At 39.1% G+C, this 23,422-nt stretch overlaps 1 protein-coding gene and 1 long non-coding RNA gene across 14 annotated transcripts in view; one reads left to right on the top strand and one right to left on the bottom strand.

The window, feature by feature from the left end:
* The window catches only part of LOC142600292 (uncharacterized), a 429,271-nt gene that overhangs the window by 93,649 nt on the left and 312,200 nt on the right, over nucleotides 1–23,422 (top strand). The gene's annotated exons all lie outside the window — the stretch shown is intronic.
* PTK2 (protein tyrosine kinase 2) overlaps nucleotides 1–23,422 on the bottom strand; it is a 224,129-nt gene that overhangs the window by 191,131 nt on the left and 9,576 nt on the right. For 11 of the 13 annotated variants that reach the window (XM_075743219.1, XM_075743225.1, XM_075743226.1 and 8 more), the window contains exon 2: nucleotides 15,569–15,627. The exons of the other annotated variants lie outside the window; for them this stretch is intronic. The gene's annotated coding sequence lies outside the window, so the exon portion shown is untranslated. The remainder of the gene's footprint in view (nucleotides 1–15,568; nucleotides 15,628–23,422) is intronic. 13 annotated transcript variants of the gene reach the window in all.

The following is a 23,422-nucleotide window of genomic DNA, read 5'->3' as shown; positions in this document are numbered from 1 at the left end:
TATATACACTTTATATCTCCTGTGTAGGTTCCTGGCCAAAACCAGGTTGGATAAATGCACGTGATAGAACAGAATGAGTTCTAGGTCCAGGTCCCTGCTGTCCCAGATGAGATGACAAGCAGCTTACAACCCCACCCAAAATTTATCACAGTTCAGTTTAAACTGATTAGATTATCCACAGAATTCTCTTACACTATATTAGAAGCTATAAGTTAACACATGTTACAGGAGAGATATCTACCAGTCAGCCCTGCTGCCAGCCCCAGAGCTGGAGGTACCCAAATAATCCCGGGGCGAGACTGGAGCTGGTTCTCCAAGAAACAGCTCCTGTCAGCCCAGTGCCAAGGCTACAGCGTGACAGCGCTATTTGTACGGTGAAGCGAACACTTCTGCCTTCAGGGCTGTCAAACTGATTTTCCTCACAAATAATTAACAGACCAATTTTAAGGGCAGCAGCAGGGAAAGGAATCCTGACAGGAGTGCTGTTCAGAAAACACACTCATTGCTTTCTTAGCTAAAAATCACTAAGTCCCTTAGTAACTCTGACTTACCTTATATTGATAAGTATTTAAGTACTACAGAGTATTAAAATCCATTTAAAATGGATCTGCAAGTCTACCCTAATTTTGTATCTAGACATGACTTCCTAGAAAAAAAAATTCCAATACAAAATGCGTCTACTATTAAAAAAAAATGTCTGAAGTTTACTATCTCTGCTGATGTTAAGCAGCGCTGGTTCGCCTGGAAAGTACATAGTCAAATATTCCAGTAACAGCTTTTTCCGTTTATGCAAAGGGATCATATAGTATATACACTAGCACAATTACATCTTACTTGAACTTGCTTTGTTGATATATAAAATGCAATACTAACGGTGAATACATACACTGTTAATGTATAATGATTCCTTATCAGCAAGTTAGCTGAAACATGCATTGGCAGAAATGAAGAAAATTACAATGTAGTCCTTTAAGATTAAATCAGAAAGGACTGCAAAGATCCCAATTATACAAGTGTATTTGGTATAGCCCTACGTAGGTTGGAATCAGTGAACAAACATTTTCTGCACGAAAATAAGAATTCAAGACCACAAAGAAATGTACAGAGGTAACGTGTGCTTTTGCCTCAGCAATGAGAACTGGAAGGCAGTAAACCATCAATCTTTTGTACCACAGTATAACCTGTAGGAAATTACGGCATCAAGAATAATAAAGCCTAAACCAAGAAAAAACAGTGTTAAATTTTTTAAATTCTTCACTGATTGTAGTTTGTTCATTACCCCACATTCCACGTGCCCGAAAAACCAATGCCAGCTCACCTCTTATTCCAAACAAGGATAAATTATTTGAGGACTATTCTCAAAAAAGCTTTTCCTTTTCTGATCATCCATTGGGCATGGAAGAAGGAAAGACCAGCCAAAAAAAAAAAAAAAATCAAAACTATCCAGCTTTCTCTGCTCCTGATCCAACTTCAACAAAGTCAGATGCCACCGAATCCCACATGAGCAAAAAAAAAAAGAAAGAAACTTGGTCACAATGATTATGAAGAGCAGAACTGACAGTTGTTTCATGCACCTTCAACTTCAGTAAAATTAAGGTGGTGAACATTTTTTTATTACACTATGATCTAGTTTTCAAATTATCATGTACTGAAGTGGCAGGTACCCCAACACATTATGTTGTTTAGAACACGTAACATATCTTCTAGCTCCCATAATGGGCAGAATGCCTATGCAATGCTTATTAAGAAAATAAAATGAATCAAATATTGAAACAACATTGAGTTCATCAACATCTCTTTTCCCCAGTCTTCCCTTTCTGAATTGCTGGTGAAGGCATCTAAAACTTACCCTCAAAAAATCATTCAAGTTCAAGCTTATAAATCAGAAAGAAAATGGCTCAAGGTCCAAATGAAAAACCTTACTCAAATTTCCAATAATTATTACAAAAAGACTCATTTTCAGTGCAAGTTGTTTCAAGATCTAAACAGGTTCAGAGTGGATGTGAACTTACATTTGCTCAAAAACCTTAAAGTAATTCTGGCACAAAATCATCCAGCTACTGCATGAGGATGCCCGTATTTCAGGAATTTCTGAACAAATACATCATCTGCTGATATGCAGAAAAAGATCAAATTAAAGAACAGTAGTGTGTACTTATTCCAGTGTCAGCTCTGGTACAGTTAATATTTATTTTTTCATTCTGCAAATTAAGCATTTGTGACAGTACAAAGGAATTCCAGGCTGCATATGCTAACAACATGTCACAGAAGTGGAGCTGAAATAATTTCTACTTTGTATTTGTCTGCTGCAGCCTCACATAAGAAGAAATGCCAAGTTCTTAGTAACAGGATACTGAAAGCTCAAAGAACGAAAAAATTATTTTCAGCCTAAATGACAGGGATGTTAACCCTGCTGCCACATGAATGCAATTTATGTAAGTCCATTTATCTCCTCTTTCTCCCAATTCCAAAAATCACAGAGCTGTGACAAAAGTCACGAGGCCAGAAGGAAACCTATGGAGTGTCCCTCTATTTCTATATAGAAGAGAAAAACCACAGAAATCCTCTAGAAGAGTTTGGGGTAAACTGGCAACTCTGTTCCTCCTGCTATCCCATTTAATCACATGAATTCCATACCATAATTGGATGGTTTTGTAAGTTTTCAAACTTATTTTTGCCTCCACAGCTGTAAAGATCACTTCGTTTTTACAGTGCAAAGGAAAACTGAAAGCAATGCCAGAAAGTTTCTAAATTTAAAAAGATTAAGATGCAAACGAATGGCACAGCACAACGCTTAAGAGGATATCCAAGATCACAAGACTGCCTTACATACTTCCTACACAATTTTACCTTTTAAAAAAATATTAAAATGCTTAAAAATCTTGTTTTGAAATACCAAATTTAAAAATCAATAAACTTTTCTGATTAATAAAGCATTATTTCCCATACACTCAATGTCATCACTGGGTTCAGAACACCCTTGAGCAAGGAGAAAGCACAACCACCATCAGCACGGCCCCTTCATCCCAATGCACTCGTACACTACCAAAGCTCTCATGAAACTCACCACAGTGCTCTGGGTGGTTTGAAGTTCCAAGCGTACCCGTTTAGGGGACATGACACGTGCACGCCGATGTCAGCGGCCTGAAATCGGCAGCTCTGTTCAGTTGTGTTTTGAAGCTCCTGCCTCTGTGCTGAATTTGGTAAGAACCAGCTTATGGCCAAAAAAATCATGGGGGAGTAGATAAGAGAGGTGGTACACGGCACAAGTCTAATTATTTAGGAAAGCAAGGTAATGACAGATAATACTGTCATTAAGAACGTGACCACAGAGGTAGGAGGAGTATGATGTCAGGGCTGGCAACTTGTAATGGTTTCATCCTGTCCAAGGGAGTTTCTGTGCAGGGAAGAAGGGCATCATCTGGTCCAAACTACCTCTTACAGACAACACACGCAAACAGGCTTATCTCAGTGGTGTATGATTACAATATACTAGCTAAACCTCATTTAAGTCACCTCAGAAAAAGCAATACCAAAAAAAGAAGTATTTTGGATTTTTCCCACATAGACTTTTCTAATGCAGAAATCTTCACATCTGTCGGTAGACATTAAACAATGTCAACATCATTAGCAATTACATACAGCTATAAAAATTAAGAGTCTACAAATTAATTAAACACTGTTCCAGAAATCAGGAAGTGCAGTTTTGAGGCTGGGCAGACAGCAGTGACTTGCCGAGACTCACCCTGAGGCCTCTTTCCAAAGCGTTCACATGAATGCAAGAACACCTAAGTTTTACCTTTCTGACCTGTCCTACATCCAGAACATCTATTTCTGAAAAGTTCGAAGAAAAATACTATCTTGTTTGGCTTTTTAAGAAGTTAACACTAACACAATATAGAGTTCCAACTCCTCCATCTCTTCCCAAAAGTACAAAAATACCAAGCTAGATCGAGAAACTAGGGACTTGATCTCTATTTAGGATTCCAAGATTTAGTCTCCGCAGGACTTGACTTCCCATGGTCTCCTCAGCCTCCATCCCAAATCCTACAACTAAAACCATTTACAATGCAAATGTGTTGCCTTTGCAGTCGGGGTAAGCAAATACAGTGGGTTTGCCACAAAATGGTTTCCATGACTTGCACTCCCTTCCATGCAGATCATTAATGGACACCTTGTCTCCTCATAAACTGGTTGAAGGAGCCAACCTACCACATCTGATGTTCTAAGGCCAACACGGTTCTACCTCCTGACATCAGCTTTTTCAATGGCATCTCAAAAGACAGAACAAACAAGGAACCCCCCACTCTACCTACGGAATAGTTGAGAGACAGTCTGACTGTGTTACAGCAACTTTTACCAGCTCATCATCAGAGACAAGACTTCCAGGTAGTAAGCAGCTCTTCTCAACTGCTGAACTCTACAGCTGCCCCTCTATGAAACAGAGCTCTGGGTGGCCTTTTAAATTTTACATTATGACCAAGACTAGAGACCTGATGGACCTCCACCTCAATACCCTTTAAAAATAGGTACATTATTCAAATGAAAGGTAATCAATTTTAACATTGATTAAGAACCAAACAAACACGCACCCAAATGCTTTTAAGTAGCATAAAATATTAAAAATAACTCATATGGCCTCACACAACAACCACGAAAATTTATTTTGAGAGACAAAATCCTCTCATTCAAGAAAACCATGACAGATGATGAAATTTATTTAACTCACACGTATAAGTTGTGAGAATAAGCTGGCAGAAACCTATGTTGGGAACACTAACGGACTGGATTACAGCCCTGATTACTGGCTAAATACTGATGTGTTTGACTTGAAGCTCCAGAAACTTGAGTCTCACTTTTGCATTTTTTGGAAACTGAATGCCATGAGATGGACAGTGTGAAAGGTAAGAGTGTGGAATTTCCAAGTATTTTACATGCAAATAACGTTACTTTCACATTAGAAAACTTGTTGGCACTAGTTTATTTCCTATTTTGTTCTATCCTTGTTTTCCTTTCATATTTATAAGCATTTCAAAGAGTAACTTGCACAGCAAAACTATCTAGCCTCAAGTTCGTGAAATTGGTTAGATATGTGAACTGCATGTGTAAAACATACAGTAATTAGCAATTCAGATGCCTTGCTTTCAGAACCACTGGGTGTTAAAGTAAGGAGTTAGAGATCAATTAACCACAACTCAGAAGTGCCTTGAAGCTTAAAAACCAGCAATGCACAAATCAATATTTAATTTGCAGTGTAGGAGTTAAAAATGTAACAGAAGTTATAGACAAAGTGTATATATTATAAACCAAAGTGAAATAAATACCAATGTGCACTACCAACGATCTCAGCAATTATACACTATGAATATTTCAATGTAATTTTTTTTTTAGTATCTCCTGCTTTTAACGGATTTGGGAACAATCACCCTATTTAAGCTATAAATAGCACGTACGTGTCATTATTTGCGTAATCCAAAAATCCAAACATGAATTTATTCTGTATATTTCTCTTTCTATCACAGGAAATAAAGTAGGCTTGGAGAGGTTTCCTTATCCTTGGGCTGCTCACATCCCTGACTGCTTCCCTCCTTCAAATTTCTGCATTCTTCAGAAATTTGAGATATGGCAGACAAATGAAGACACATCCTTGCTTCAAAAACACATTTTGGGCAACTTGAATGATACGAGAGAACAGTAAAAATAAGAAAATGCAAAGTTACCAGGATTTCCTGAACAGACTGCATATGACCTCAATTAGTCATCAGACCAGCCATACAGAAAATACGGATGCTGCAGATATGAAAACTAATATTAAACAGAAATGTGTCAATTTGCAGAAATTCTGCACCACTGCTACTTCAGAGGACTGAGAAAAATAATGGTTCACCCATCCCCAAAAGCAAAAAGTCTTTTGTTCAATTTATCTTCTATAATTAACTATAACTTCTACAAGAGCAAAAATTCTAGACCTGAGGCCAAGCTTTGGGCCTTTCCTACAAACTGTTTTTCAAATGTTCACAGGTTCACACTAATTTCTCTTGAAAAATTGTTTTGAAGAAAGGAGGGGAAAAAAAGAAGTTCATGCTAAAATAACAAATTTAAAGTAAACTCCACCCAACTAACATCGAAATTATTTTTTCCTGACAAAAGTATTTTACAGTTCAGAAGCACATTTAGGGATTAAGTATTTTCTTTAAAAATACAAACCAGGTGAGGAACTTGAATGCAGAAGGGATTATGTAGTCTTGTATTTAAAAACAGATGAGCCTTCTGATTGATCGCAACCCTCCCTTCCCCACCTTAGTACTTCCACACTTTGCTCACTAAATTAGGGGATGCACAGCTTGCATTAGAAAAGCACTAGATGCTAAAAGAATCATTAACTCTGCATTTGTGCAGTTCAGCTAATTTTTAAATCTATGATGCTTCCCCGAATATAGCCATCACAAGTTTTCTTTGTATGATACCTTCAAGTGGAAGTTTTAGTCAGAAAACCTAAACCAGCATCTTCTGACCCGTATTTGTTATATTGCTTGTATGTGGTTATTGCAGCAATGACAGCAGCATTCTACGCAGGTTTTTCTGCTGTCATCACTATGGATACAGACACCATCGGTATATTAAGCAATGTAACTTACTGTTTTCCTTATGTCATTCTTTCTCCTTTCCAGGGGGAGAGCTGCATTTATGTCATGTCTCCAAAGCTAAGTGTTTGTTACCAAAAAATTAGTAACAAAAATATTAACTCCTTGAATTAGTATCAGGATTCAGTAATTCTTGTGTCACTGGAATTCTGGGTTTAGTATAGAGCTCTAACTCTTACCCTGTTCCTTCAAGAAGTAGAAGAGTAACTGGTCACAGTCTCACAGCATATACGCATGCTCACACCCCATAGCAAGTCTTCCTTGGCTTCTCTTTGAACCTTACGAACAGGAAATCGCTGAACTAAAACCCAGATTTCACCACCACCACCACACATCCTATTCTTCATTGACTACTTACACCTACACAAGATATCCTGGAGAAAGTGGGCCTCTTTAAATAAATAAATAAATAGAGCCATCCAAAAAAGCCTCCCCCAGAAAAGATGTAGAGGCCATTGTTTAACAACCACCTTCATTTAGGGTCACACCTCTTTAGGATTTAGCATAGAGCTAGAAGCACAAGGCTCAGGTTGGATAAAAAGATTCCTGAGCACAGTATATATTTGTGAGGTATCAAAGAAGGATTAATACATAGCCCCTAACAGCATGCAAAAAAGAGGTGCAAGTTAACATCTCATTTGCTTGTTTTTCAAAACCAAAAAAATTATTATGCAAAGCCTTCTAAGTTAAGTTATCCACCATAATAAGAGTCAAACTCAGATTTATACGTAATTTCTAAGAGTCACCACACATTAAAGGTAGAGGAGTACAACCTGAATTGTTCTGCTTAAATAACTAGGATACAATACGATTCAGGCTCCCAGGAATATTACTACCAGCAAAACAAGATGAAAAGACTTTTGGAAACAGGAGGAAGTTAAAATACATTGAGTATTATGCTATTAGAAAAAGTCTACCATTCCTTTTGGACATTGCTCTTGCAGAGATCATTCAGAATAAAGGAACAGGCTGAAAGGAAGAACTCCATGATTACAGCTGCCCCAATTCCTTTGGACCTTAACACCCACTATGATTCTGCCAAGCTTTCATCGTCCCATCCTGAAACTTAAACTGAGTAGACTGATCCTGAAAGGGGGAAATGACAACACAACCACCTGCTTACAATACATACAAAAATAACCTGGAATGCCAAGCCTGGAGTCCTGCTGACAACCATGACTTTTTAAGTGCCCTTTTCCCTTCCACACTCTAAATACTATTTTGCTAAAATAAGAAAGGACTTTTTTTTTAATGGGAATCTTGGTTAGCAATTTAAAGACTGCACCTTCCACTATACAGCTGGGAGCGGACTGTGTTACAATATACCTTCCACACGTCGTTAAAGGGTAGTTATTTCAGCAGTACCTGGAACAGCTATTAACTTCTGCTAGGCAAGCAAGGTACAGAGCATTATACAGATTCAAAGAATGCTTTGGGTTGGAAGTGACCTTAAAGATCACCCAGTTCCAACCCCCCTGCCATGGGCAGGGACACCCTCCACTAAGCCAGGTTGGTCAAAGCCCCATCCAATTAATGCATTCATTTATGGGTGCAGTTATAGACTCTTATTGCCTTCTCATGTCTTCCTCATCCTCCTTTAATAAGGACACACTGCCCAAGCTGCATTTGTCCAGAATCTTACACAGGGAATTCAAGTTGCCCGTTTTACTTCTTGCCACAGAAAATAAAGTACTGATTCATAGCTACCCGTAAGAAATAAACAGAAGAAATTACATCATTTCTGATAGTCACCTACTCTATACCCAAGATAGCAGTATGTGTGGACAGTACACAATATAATCAAAAATAAACCACTATTTCTGCCAATTCCTGCTACCGTAAATGCATTTAATGAAATTCAAGCACATGAAAACACAGCATTATTTCCAAAGCTTAATAGTTTCAAGAGAAATCGGCATCTAAAGGATTATGATGCATTAGGAAGACTTGTGCAACTCAAGGTCCCACAGAAATAAAACAATAAGCACACCAAATTATCTGTAAGCATCTAGACATAAAAGGGGGTTAGGCCAATTTGAAAGGATTTATACTGGCTGTTCACATGTAACTGGTAACGTGTTTTATAAATACATGAGAAGGAAAGACATCACATCAGAGCCTTCTAATACTGTACCACGTGATTTTCCACCAGCTTTACAACTAAGTAAGAATAACCAACCTTGCACATATAAAATGAAATTACGAGCAAGACAGTAATACCACAGAAAATCTGAAGGTTTTAGTGAATCAAAAGGGAACAAAAACTATTAAGACTACTGAGAGAAGGGGAAAAATAAATAAAAAACTAATATTATATTGGGACTTGTGAACAACGGGTGCCAAACATAAGGGAGACAAGTAATCTTTTCACTTTATACAATGCTGATAAGGGTTAAGCTAGAGTATCAGGTCCTGTTTTGAGCACAGCACAATATTTATCAGGCCTAAATTTCCTGAGTGAAATTCCCAGCATCTCAGGCACTGCTAATTAAAACACATTTCAGGAAGTGCACTCGAGACTGCTTCTCTTCAGAGGAAGTTCTCCGTGAACGTCTGCCAGGAAATAACCCAGAGCTTCCCTTTACTACAACAGACACAAACCAACCTTGGCAACCCCTGGGTTGTCACTTGCTGGTCCTGCTGCCTATCAAGCTGGCCAATACTTTTTCCACAGTATTTTATGACTTGTCAGTACGTTTGTATCCACAAATTTTCCTTTTCTTATACGGACACTCATTACAACCTGGTCTACAGCTATGAATCAAGATGCTACACCAATATCAAACACTATCATAAAGGATAACAGGAAGCTTGGCAAGCCTAAGTCAGTTTACAGGTAAAAATTGAACTTTTCAAGCCTTGAACAGATTATGGTCTGGTTTGAATTCTGGCCTTTTTGATGCTCTCAGAAAATTCTCTTAAATTTTCTTTTTATGAGCAGGAAGGTAATACACTTTTCAAGGTGCAAGGCTGATGTAGAGTTGATCCAGTAAGTGTCTGAAATCTGGACGTACTGAAAGTTAACTCTACCACCTAGCAGTGAGTAACACATTATCATTGATTATTTTGTATAAGAATGGTCTCGGTGAATGATTCAGAATATCCTGCTGCTTTTAGAAACTTTCAAAAGCTGTGTTAAACAGTCTTGTGCGTTTCCTACAGCAAATAACAGGCAGTACAGATCTTCACCCATTAACCAAAATACAGGATCAAAGGACAATTATACACTACCAGTGAGCAAGTGAAGTGTCCTCACAGAAACAGAGCTACAGCAAACGTTACTGCAAATATAGCCCTGCATTCCCAAAAGCTTTAAGTCTATTTTTAGAGAAGTGATAAATACATTGGTGGGATGGAATAGAATAGCCGTAATGAAACACAGTTGTGCTTTTTAGACCAATAAAATGGGTAGCATCCACCTTCATTATGACTATAAAAAAGAGCCTATCACCATAATAGCTAAAACACACATGTATAGGCATGCTTGAGTTCAGGTACAAGAACTACTCTTACTGACTTGAACATGTCAACATGGTTGCACAAATTTGAACAAGTATGTGTTTGCAGGGCTGGGATGAAGAGAAAAAATTAGTTGCCCCAAGACAAGAAGAACGTATTCTGTGAAAAGGTCTCAATGCTTCCACACTGAAAGTACAGGCTAATGCCCTGATGTATGGGGAAAAGCTTCGTGGATATTTAACCAATCATTCAGAAATCTGCAATTTAAACAGTCACAAAGGTAGCAGCAGCAGCACTACACGGCTACTCCTGACATCATCAGAATATACTACTACAGATAGCAGTCGTATTACAAAGGAGTACTATTTACACAGTCAAACTTAATTTTCTGCTTTATGTTTCCCTATTCACATTTACCAGAAGGGCTAGCAACCAACCTGTTGGGTATACAGAAGACCTTTGGCACCTCCAGAGGGAAGACTAACATTCTACCTCAGTAGCATTCTGAAATAATCCACGCAGGCTGAGGTTTTATTAAACTCCACTGAAGGATGAGATAACTAAGGAGAATATTACAAGCACCGAAATTTATTTTCCCCAGCCCACTTAGTTCTAAGTAAAAGACAACAGTTGCTCTGGGGACAGGCTGAGGAACAACAACTACACCGAGCAAAGGCCAGTACAGAGTTCAGGAAGGCATTAAGCATCACATGGCATGGTTTGTGTTTGTTGAATTCAAGTTCATTGCTTTTAAAACTCTGGTGATGTCTGTCAATACAGATAAGAGCACTGAGCCTTTCACAGCAAGAACCCAGCCAGAGAGAAGAGCATGTTCTGTACTGAACTGCTGGTGAACTCACACACACTTGTGAACCCAGCCTGCTTGGAAGAAGTTGAACTTTACCATAACCTTGGTAGAAAAGCAAAATCTTTCTCCAATGCCCCAAAAGTCCAGAATAATAAACCAGATAGCAAGCCCAGCAAAATTCCACTTTCAGAAGCCAGGAGGAGCTGTAAGCACATAGGTGCTATTGGCAAGAGACAATATACATTAATTATCTTGACACTTGATAGCAGAGTGGTTATTCTTTAGAGTTTTAACTGCAAACTGAAATATTTTAGAACAGATTTTATATCAAGGAGGGAAAAGGCCTGAATGTATTAAAACAAGATTACAAGCATAACATCCAAAATAGAAAACATGAATCTTTAAAGATTTAGTTATGGAAGTATTTCTTACTGTAAGAGATTAAAAAGGAAACACTAATTTATTGACCTGCCATATTGTTTTTAAATGAGTGCTATGCTGGATACAAACAAGGTCACTTACCAAATACTAGTTTAATTTCAACTGAAATAAAACCATAAAGTTCAAGAGCATGGGAAGTCACCTGCAGTAGGGATACAGTCAGGGGAACACCTTTTGGAAGCTGCTTGTTAGGTGGAAGAGCTAGCACCACCTACTGTCAGCGGCTGTCTAATATCTCTGAAAACACGCACTAAATACCTGTACTATTACATGTACTTTTTACCTACAGAACCCCTGCACCAATTCAGCACATAAAGATTTGCCAGAGGAATTCTGCCTAAATCAGAATTATAAAGCTAAACAGAATTGTTGCTCATAATCCCTTCCTATTGATACGTGTATTCTGCATTTGCTAATAAATAATCAGAGTAAATAACTAGCATCAGGAAGAAGAGAAAGAATACTTTGAGCTGGAGCAATTAAGTGTCATCTATGCATTCACGGTTGCTGGATGATGTTAGCGGAGTCATTTAGTCAAGTTTTCTGCAATCACCATGCTTTTCTCTTTCATGGACACATGCCTTGATAGCTGGGGGGGTTAATACAGAACTGCCAAGTACTTTCAGGTGCTGTTCAAATCAGTGAGAGATTTGCTTTGAGTGCAAATTTCAAGTGTTACAACAAAAAAATGGCATGTCTCAGCAGGGACCTAAAACTGAAACCTTTGACCCTAAATTCTGTGACTCCATCCAACGCAGATACTAATAATACCATAAAATGAATGGGTAAAGCCACCACTACTATGGCAAACAAAAAAAATCCATCCCATAAGAAAAGGGCTGGAAGAGTGCAGTGAATAGACAAGTATACTTTTGGTACCAAACAAGGTATGTGATCATGTAATTAAGACTATCATGATACACATAAGAGCTTAGATTTTTGCAATATAAATAAGACTTACAGTAACAGTTTATATAGCAGCTGGGTAAACAAGAAATTCAGTACATTTTTGTCATTTCCACAGGAACTGTCATTCCAGTATTTGCATATATAATACCAATTTCAAAGAGTAGCACTAATCTCTTCCTCCTACCAAATCTCCAGCCAGAAAAAATACGCACACTTCTATGTAAACCTGACAAGTCAGAAGTATTTGCAGTTTACATTTAAGATCTTTCTTCTTACTTGCTGTTATATTTCACAACCTTGTTATTCACAAGGTTTTATATAAAGTCTTATCTATAAAGTCTTATCTAGGAAGGTACTGCAAGATATTTACCTAACAAACTAACAAATACTTAGTTGTCATGGTTTTACCAGGATATGACTCACTTCAGCCTTTTACAAACCATGTATTCAAAAGAACAAATGGCTTCAGTTCACAAAACATACAAGTGTGCTTTTTTGCCTGTGACATCATGACAGTCATAGCTGTTCCTTTTAAAAAGTCAAAAAAAAACTAAAGGAAGCATAAAAAACCTGAAATCATAGGTCTGGATTTGCAGGCCTTTATGTATGATAAACTGAAGAGGGGGGCCTGCTTTGCGCCCCCCCTTGTTTTCTGGATTTGTTACACTACTAGTTTGCCATGCTCAAAAAATATTTTTAAAATGTCTGTGTTTCCATCTGAATCATAATTCAGATTTAATATGATACCCAAGGCAACAAATTTTAGTCTGAATTGATAAAAATATCAATACTGGTGCTTTTTGTTTGAACTGAAGTACCTTGGGATTTTTCCAGTTTAAGTGACAAAACTGTGGTTTATTTTTTAAACCACAACTTATTCATTGGAGTAGTGAAAGTAGATGGAATTCCTTGGGAAAAAACCTAATTGCATAATACAAACATCATCCCATATCAGAAAAGGGAAGGGAGAAAATAGAAAGAAGCAATTAGTCACCATAAACTTGAAAACTGAAATTTAAGAAAGCCTGATTTAACATCCAGACCACTCATGAAGTAAGAAGTTAAGCAAAAAAGCTACTGAAGAATAAAGACATCTACCCCAAATTTAGATAGTCAGGAGATGCTAAGTGACCCTCTGCTGTTTCCTGAAGTTGAAAACACAGAGAGATCCTGGAGAGGCAATACCCTGAAGTCGAACTGCAAGAAAACAGTCTGAAATCCCATCAGGGGCCTAGTCCACATGAAATACTAGCAGCCACATCTCCTTTGTTCTCAAGTGCATTGCAGCCCCGGCAAGGAGAACATTAACATAATCTAAAACAGGTGGTAGAGAAGTTTTAAATAAGACTCTCTGCATTAGCAAGTTAGATGCAAAAGTGCTCTTGAAAACTAGCAGGCAATGAATTTTGTTACCTGCCAAAACCTAAAAAAAAACAGAAAAAAAAGTAATAATGGCTCCCAAACCACCAGCCACAGAGAAGGGTGTAGAAAGACAAAAAAGCCAAAACAAACCCCACCAAAACAGGGGGAAAAAAAAAAGAAAAAAAGGGATCCAACAAGTTACTCTAGCCACACTCAACTGTAAAAATATTCCAAACATCCATATATGTCAGCAGCAATAAAAGCAGAAGTCAGAAATACCAAGTATACTGAGGAATAAAACTGAAGTTTGCAAATATAACCATTCATTGCAGGGGGGTCACAAGGAAACAAAAAAAATAAAGGAGACCAGAAAGATTCCTGTAATACAAGGAATACTGTGGTTACACAACTTCTGTACTCCTGCCTAGAGCAAAACTACTTAATATTAGGCCAAGTACCCCTACAGTGAAAATGTTGCTTAAGGCACATTTTTGTGTACTACAGAAAAGTAGAAGGTGAAAATAGATACTCATTAATATTTCCCTCCAAAGCCAGCACATTGGTCTGGTCAGACAATTTCATAGAACGGTTTGGGTCGGAAGAGACCTTAAAGATCACCTAGTTCCAACCCCCCTGCCATGGGCAGGGACACCCTCCACTAGACCAGGTTGCCCAAAGCCCCATCCAACCTGGCCTTGAACACTTCCAGGGAGGGGGCATCCACAGCTTCTCTGGGCAACCTGGTCCAGTGCCTCACTATCATTACAGTCAAGAATTCTTTCCATATATCTAATCTAAATTTACTCTCTTTCAGTTTAAAGCCATTACCCCTTGTCCTATCACTCCATGCCCTTGTAAACAGTCCCTCTCCAGATTTCCTGTAGGCCCCTTCAGGCACTGGAAGGCTGCTCTAACGCCTCCCTGGAGCCTTCTCTTCTCCAGGCTGAACAACCCCAACTCTCTCAGCCTGTCCTCATAGGAGAGGTGCTCCAGCCCTTTGATCAGCTTTGTGGCCTCCTCTGGACTCACTCCAACAGCTCCATGTCCTCCTCATGTTGGGGACCCCAGAGCTGAAGACAGTACTGCAGGGGGGGGTCTCAAGAGCAGAGGGGTAGAATGCTCTCCCTCGACCTGCTGGTCATGCTGGTTTTGTTGTGACCCAGGACATGGTTGGCTGCCTGGGCTGCAAGCACACATTGCTGGGTCACTTTGAGCTTCTCATCAACCAACACCCTCAAGTCCTTCTCCTCAGGGCTGCTCTCAACCCATTCTCCACCCAGCCTGTAGTTGTGCTTGGGATTGCGCCGACCCATGTGCAGGACCTTGCATTTGGCCTTGTTGAACTTCATGCAGTTCACACGGGCCCACCTCTCCAGCCTGTCAAGGTCCCTCTGGATGGCATCCCTTCCCCCCAGTGCATCAACTGCACCTGTGGTGCACTCAATCCCACCATCCTCATCGCTAACAAAGATGTTAAACAGCGCTGATCCCAATACCAGCCCCTGAGGAACACCAATCTTCACTGGTCTCCACTTGGACATCAAGTTGTTGACCACAACGCTTTGAGCATGACCATCCAGCCAATTCCTTATCCACCAAGTGGTCAATCCATCAAATCCATGTCTCTCCAATTTCCGGCTAAGTAGTTTTGGTAGACGAGAAAACACCTTAGAAATTCCTCCCATGCACAATAAATTACTTGCTGCACAGGCCTACACACCTCTGAACCCCTCAGGCTGAGTGGAAGCACCATAAATGAGATGTCAGAGAAAAGCCAATTCTAGGAGTCTCAGGAAAAAAGACAAACCAAGAAATTCTATTATCCACTGTTTAAAAAATTGGATTTTCAACAATAATTACAAGGAAAGAAAAAACCCTCAACTTCAACCATTTTACCCAGAATAAAGCCCTGCACAGGAGTGAAATCGTTAGCTGTTCCACATACCTCAAGTAGATTTTCCAGCTCTCAGCAGCAGGTACTCAATACAGGATGAAACATGAAATCTGAAATAAGCATTTAGAATTGATTAGGATATTTTCTTGACCTAACATCAAAGCAGTCAAATATCTAACAAACCTAAAAGTAACTGATATTATGAAGACAAGATAACCTCCCAAAAGAATGAGCGGCATTACATACCCTACTTTACAAATGCTGATTATTTCGCTGGAGTCCTTAGGGGGGAAAAAAATACCAAAAACCCCAAAACACAAAGGAAGTTTGTAGAAGCCAGGGGCTTACATTTGAACTCAAAATAGATACTTTACAAAGCAAGTTGCCAGAAATCCTGTAGGTCCCATGAAATTAAACTAAAGATTTCACAAGTTGTATAGCTTTGGTATTTTGAATGAAGAGAAAGGTTAAAGGAAGATTCTGAAGTCAATCTTTCATATAGCTAACATACATTTAATGGAAACAACAACTCAGTAATGAAAAGCCTGGTAAGTGATTCAAAACATTAGCAGCATCCAGATCTAGAATTAGAAAGAGTGCTTCCCTGGGGAAGAAGGAAAAAAAAGCATGCTGGAGGAACTAGTGAAAAGCATTTATTTCCTCAGGGTATGTGCATCATAGGACAGCCAAGCCAGTTTTTAGCTGAAGTAACAAATACATACAGATATAGATCAAAGCACACACGTAACACTGTCCAGAAAGAGTTGTGGGTTTTCTCCTTAAAGGAAATGATCGAACTGAAAGAACTCCAGAGTCGATTTTGCTACTGTACCTCTCGAACAAATACATACTATAGGGACAAAGGCAGTAGCAGTAGAAAGCCTAAGCTTACATATCAAGCACTTCGAAATCAATTTTTAAGAACTGTTGCTGAATCTTAGCTACTTAAGCTTTTCCCAAACAAAGGCCACCAAAGGATTTCCACAAGAGAAGAGAATATGAGATAAAGTAACAGAAAAAAGTTAAAAGAAACTGTGCAGAGATTTTTTTTTTTTATTTTAAGTGTTCATCTAAGCTATAATAATGTGAAAAAAGAAAACCAAAATACTTAAATTTATCACAGAATCATTTAGGTTGGAAAAGACCTTTAAGATCATCAAGTGCAACCATTAACCTAGCACTGCCAAGTCCACCACTAAACCATGTCCCTTAGCACCACAGCTACACATCTTTTAAATACCTCCAGGGATGGTGACTCAACCACTTCCCTGGGCAGCCTGTTCCAATGATTGACAACCCTTTTGGTAAAGAAATTTTTCCTAAGGCCATTTCCTCTTGTCCTAACACTTGTTACTTGGGAGAAGAGACCAACCCCCACCTGGCTACAATCTCCTTTCAGGTAGTTGTAGAGAGTGGTAAGGTCTCCTCTCAGCCTCCTTTTCTCCAGGATAAGGAAGTTCCCCAGTTTGCTCAGCTGCTCCTCATCAGACTTGTTCTCTAGACCCTTCACCAGCTTTGTTGCCCTTCTCTGGACATGCTCCAGCACCTCAATGTCCTTCTTGTAGTGAGGGGCCCAAAACTGAACACAGTGCTCGAGGTGCGGCCTCAGCAGTACCGAGTACAGGGGGACGATCACTGCCCTGGTCCTGCTGGCCACACTATTTCTGATACAAGCCAGGATGCTGTTGGCCTTCTTGGCCACCTGGGCACACTGCTGGCTCATATTCAGCAGTCTGTTAACCAACACGCCCAGGTCCTTTTCCACCAGGCAGCTTTCCAGTCACTCTTCCCCAAGCCTGTAGCATTGCCTGGGATTGTTGTGACCCAAGTGCAGGACCCAGCACCGAACCTACTTGAATCTCATACAGTTGGTCTAGGCCCATCGATCCAGCCTGTCCAGATGCCTCTGTAGACCCTTCCTACCCTCAAGCAGATCAACACTCCCACCCAACTTGTGTCACTGGATCCCCTTGTCCAGATCCCAGAATCACCAAACGGTTTGGGTTGGAAGGGACCTCAAAGATCATCTAGTTCCAACCCCCCTGCCATGGGCAGGGACACCCTCCACTAGACCACGTTGCCCAAAGCCCCATCCAACCTGGTCTCGAACACTTCCAGGGAGGGGAAACTGGAAGTGTTCTCTGGACAACCTGTTCCAGTGTCTCACCACCCTCACAGTCAAGAATTTCTTCCTTTTATCTAATCTAAACCTACTCTCAGTTTAAAAACATTACCCCTTGTCCTATCACTACATGCCTTTGTAAACAGTCCCTCTCCAGCTTTCTTGATAAAGATATTAAACAGAATTCAACAGAATTTCTACATGAAAGCCACAGAAATGAGCCACAGACACTCACCTGAAACACATCCATACCATCAGGAAAAATATCACCAAGAACTCTAACTGCTTTGATAGTGGCATGTAAGAGGAATGGCACTGCCTCAAAATATTAATTTTAAGTAAAAGTTATAACTAAGGTAACACAGAATCTGTTAAGTCATCCGGCTGTCCCATTATCTCTACCAGATTGAGTGCAAAACGACAGCTTTCCCCAAAATCATGTCTGCTCTGAATATTTTTAGGGAATTAGTCATGATTTGGGACACTTTGTGAAACACCAGTGATTACACAATGGGAATGACATCATGACAAGTCCTTTACGAAAAGGGAAATTGTTCATGAGACTGTTTCTCACAGAGAAACCTGTGTAGTTATTGATTTAATTAAAGACCTTTTCTGATATGGCAAAAACTATTTTTAACTTCCAAGGCCAACAGTAATGACCTTTCCCCACTCTGGGAAGTTACGTCAACAGCACCCTTAAAGCATTTGTTAAAGTAATTCTGTGTGTAATACCATGGGACTTATTCACATGCAACATCAAAAGTGCACCAAACAGAAATACTAGAAAAATATTTGAATTGCTTAGGCATCAATAATGCAAATAAAGCAAAAACTTACAAGCACGTTAAATTTTCCACACAAGTTATCCCACTGATTTTCAATAGAACTACCCATGTGTGTAAAATTCAGCGTACAAACGCATGCTACTGTGATTTGATGTTGGACTGCAACTCTAAAGCACAAAGGGCCTCTCTTTTGGTCTTTAGCTACTAAAAAGAGTAATGCAGAGACGATCCAAACACAGGATCATTTCATCTCCCTTACCCTGACAGCTGTTTCCAGCCATACCTTCCCAAGACTTGTTTTCACAGGTTACTTACTGCTTTACTTCACTCATCAATTACTTTTGAAGCAAGCGGTGACAAGAACTCTCCTATGCTCAACTCAATTTTGACTAGTTGTAACACTCCTTAAAACATCAATTAGTCTCATTCCAATTGGGATCAATGCCAAAAGGTTCAAAATGGTCAAAAGGAGAATAAACAAAAAGTGGTTTGGGTTAAGCAAAATATTGTGCTTTTATTTCAATTTTTTGTAAAAAAAAAAAATAAATCTTACCCAATGGTTTCTTTGAGGTAAAAAACCCAAATACATCGGGGGCAGGAATTTTTTTCTAGCTTTTGAAATTTCTCTACAAGGGAAAGATTGCCAGTAAACTGACAATATTTAAAATGTTAAGTTTAACACATTTTTTGTAGTGAAAAATTATTCCTTTTTAGACTTTTTCCAACTGGCAGCTCCAAGTCATCCACTTGGTCCAGTTTTATTTATCTTTTTTTACTCAGCTTTATCCATCACTGTTTTAACATTGTTTTCCTCTTAAAAATCACACATAATCTTGTTTTTCAATTAAAAGATACAGCACCTTACTTGTAGATCTAAACCTCCATATACACTGCCTGAAATTTTAACTTTCCTTTTCCAGTATCATTCCATTCCCTCTCCAGTTTGACTTCTTCACCAAGCATACCACTGAAGACATAAGCCAATGACTAGTATCCAAGAATAAAAATCTTAAAATATCTTCCAGGCACGGAGCTCATTCCTCAGCTTCCTTATGTTTTCAGCTACCTTTAAAGCTCTTTGATCATGTTCTTCAAGAAAGTTTGTCCTCTTTGCTCTTTTCTCATCACTCCATTAATTTAGTCTTCACAAATTCCCTTCCTTCTAACCCTCTTCTAGATCCTCCACTCCATTTCAATACAGCAATTCATCACCTCAAGCCTTACAAAGCTAAACATGGACCACCAAAGATCAACATTACTTGTTTTACTTCCCTCTCCTTCTACCTCTGATCTGCAGCAGCAAAGCGAATAAACAGTTTGGTGCGATGCAGTATTTTTATCCTTATAAAGCATTTAACATGATCAGATCTGATCTCGAATGTCCCTTTGACACTACAATAAGTCACAGGAAAACTCCACAAAAAAATCACGGTAGACAGGAAAGACGTCAAGAGCTCTGTCAGTGCAGGATGTCCTGGTTTCTGTTGGGATAGAGTTAATTTTTTTCATAGCAGTTAGTATGGGGCTATGCTTTGGATTTGTGCTGAAGAAAAGTATACATTTGATAATATAGTGATGGTTTTGTTGATGTTAAGCTGCTCACACAGAGTCAAGGCCTTTTCTGCTCCTCACACCACCCCACCAGCAGGGTTGGAGCAGGAGAGCTGAGGGTGCACAGCCGGGACAGCTGACCCCAACTGACCAAAGGGATAGTCCATATCATGTGACATCACGCTCAGCTTATAAGGGGCTTGGGAAAGAGGAAAAACAGGAGGATGGCAGCATTGAGTGATGGCGTTTGTCTTCCCAAGTGACACGGAGCCCTGCCTTCCTGGAGATGGCTGAAGACCCGCCTGCCGATGGGAAGCGGGGAATGAATTCGTTGTCTTGCTTTGCTTGCACGCGTGGCTTTTGCTTTATCTATTGAACTGTCTTTATCTCAACCCACAAGTTTTCTCACTTTCACTCCTCTGACTCTCTCCTCCATCCCACCAGGGGGAATGAGCAAGCAGCTGTGTGGGGCTGAGTTGCCAGCTGGGGCTAAACCACAACACAGGGAAAGAACAGTAATAGCAGTTTCTGGACACAAGTAATATTTTCTTTAGCAGAGAGGAGACATAATTAAACTAAGTTATCTGCAATGTTATTGTTCCTGCTAGTTACACAGTACATCTAGGTTTTTAGATACTCTCCTGTATAAACAACTGTATACACACAGCTCCTCTACACCTTGAGCAGTGAGGGTAACGGACCTGCCTGGAGCACTTTCAGCAGTAACACCAAGAAGAAAGAATAGTACAACACAGCCCTGAGTATGGTCTACTAACAAATGACCTATGTCCTTCAAAAGTCCCACAACAGTCAAGGCAGTTACTGAATTCTAGACCAACTCAAAGGCACTATTTGCACAGACACAATGCTGTGAAGATTTAGTAGTCTTGAAACCCTTAGTGTTTTGGTGTAACTGGTGTAAAAGTACTAACTTGATCTTAACATTATATAGTGACCTGGACACCAGAAGAACATAGTCCATAAAGGAGAATTTGGAACAGGCTCGTTGGACCCAAACATAGATCCTAAGCATGTCACCACAAAACATACCCATATGGCCACTGTCAGCCTCACCACTAGTTGTTGTACAGAAACTTTAAACCAGATTGTTATAACTTAACTGGAGGAAGAAGGGCAAAGTTCAGTAAGATCTTACTTCCGTATCATATTAAAAACATCAAAAAAAGGAGTCCATACTTACTATCACCTCCTATTCATAAGGGCCATCATACAAAGTTAGCTATAAAGACAAACATTTAACAACATCGAACACAAGTTCAACATAACACTTTAAAAGTGCTGTAACTCAGATTCAGTCCAAAAAACTATCATATTTCAAGTGACAGCTGTGCATTAAGTGCTCACTTTATATGCACATTGGCACCACCGTTTCCCCCCCCCCTTTTCATTTTGACTATGCTTCAAATCCTTTGTCAGACTCACTACTTTCATCTCGCCTTTCCAAAACTGATCTTGACTCAGCAACCCACAAGGTCACGCCTTATGTTACCACTTCTACCAACTTCAAAACTATGGTATTAAAGCAAGTGTGCTTTATGTACATTTATTTTCACAACTTGCTGCCGTCCTCACCCTTCCCATACTTCCACTCTATGATCTCTTGCTTGGTATAATATGACCAATGTTCCTACTCCCACTTGAGAATACTGTAGTTGAATATCTATTTCAACAGAAGTAACAACGACTTTTGAAATAAAGAACTTCAATGCAATCCTCATTTATCTCCCAAAAGCCACACAGATAAATACATGACAGAACTCCAAAATTTGTTTCCTAGGAAGGGAAGCTTCTGTGTTCAATACTCTTCTCAGATTATGAAACAGTTTAAAGGTTTTGTTTGCCTTTAAGAGAAGAAAAAGCTGATTCACTTGTAAAATGAAGCCAATGATACACACTCCTGTCTAAGAATTCCCTCTCCTCTTTGATGAAACGAGAGCAAGGCATAAAACTAGCTGTTGAAAGCTCTGAAACAGCACGAGACAAGCAGTACTGCCATCAGACAAAGAAACTCTCCCCCTTTTACTGAGGCTGAATAAGCAGGGGCTTTGTAGCCTATGACACAACTAAACTTTCATTTGATTTAAATCCCTAAGAATTCATCGTCTACACTGCACACCACCTTCTAAAGGTGCCTAATCTCCTAAAGAAATCCACTTGGTGCTTTATTAATTTCACACAGGTAACAAATTTCCAGCAAGAAGGGAATGAAATCCAGAGAATTAAAGCTCAATTTCTTATGAAAATTAAATATTGACACAAACTCTAGGCAGAACATGGCAAAGAAGGGTATTGGTGTTATTATCCTGCTCCTTCTTCTGACTCCATTCCTCAACTAAGTTTTGCAGGGGCTTTATATTATTTTTGTTTCCATCTACAGCCAAACAGAAGTAATAAACTCAATCTAATATTCAAAGTATTCAAGAAGAGACAGAGTCAGAATATTCCTATAAGGGAAGTACATGCCATATACTTTTTTCCCCTATTTCTCTTCCAAATGTCAATTCCGAAACTGTACTATCAAAATGTGTGGGCAAAATGAAAGGAATATTACTCACTTCTGGAAATAGATTTTTTCCTGATAACCATTGATTAATATGTCCAAAACAATTTATGTATATATTCACTAAAGTATAACAACAACAATGCTATCCTCCTCCTTGGAGGAGATCCTCCCCAAAAATCACACAATTTACAAAGGCAATGCTAAACAAGAAATCCACGTAAATCTGAAGTTATTAGATTATCCTGATAATGAAGAGTTAGTATCTAGTCTGACTAGGAGCTTTTATAACTGATTAAATATAATTAATACAAGTGACAAGAGAGAAACTTTCCCTTGCCTTCACACCACACAGGGTTGTTGGGTTTTTTTAAATGACTTTTAGTTCCCCAGACCATAGCAAACCAAAGCTTACAAAATTTATACACATTGCACAAATGTACGCTCTTAGCTTCACCTTTTAGCTTAAAGGCTCCCTGAAAACTCACATGTATCACTAAAGTATTAACTCCAGCAGCTTCTGCCTTTAATTTTAACATAGTGTTTAAAAAGCTGTCAGATCAATGAGTTCATTCTTTGCTTTCATAAGGAACATCTCAAATGCAGGGTGCGTTGTTAATACTAGTTTCCAGTAGAGGCTGTACTGAGTAGACAGCCATGCATACCACATTTTAATTTGCCTCCACGCACATTTTCACTAAAGATTACTTAATTCTGTTTCCCAACCTCAGTAGTGACTTACTCCTTCCATGACAAATTGCCGAGAAACATTTTGACTTGCTTTAAAACAGATTAATTTGAGTTACAATTAAGAGGAAACCTACTGGTGCAAGATCAAAATACAAACTATTACATTAGAAAGTGAAAGGTAGACATAAAAACAAAGTATAGATTTCCCAGAAGTTCCTATTATTCTGAAAGCA

This window comes from Balearica regulorum, chromosome 2 (assembly GCF_011004875.1).
Source record: "Balearica regulorum gibbericeps isolate bBalReg1 chromosome 2, bBalReg1.pri, whole genome shotgun sequence".
NCBI lineage: Eukaryota > Metazoa > Chordata > Aves > Gruiformes > Gruidae > Balearica > Balearica regulorum.
Note: the sequence above shows the minus strand (reverse complement) of the source record. Positions and strands in the feature narration are given on the sequence as shown.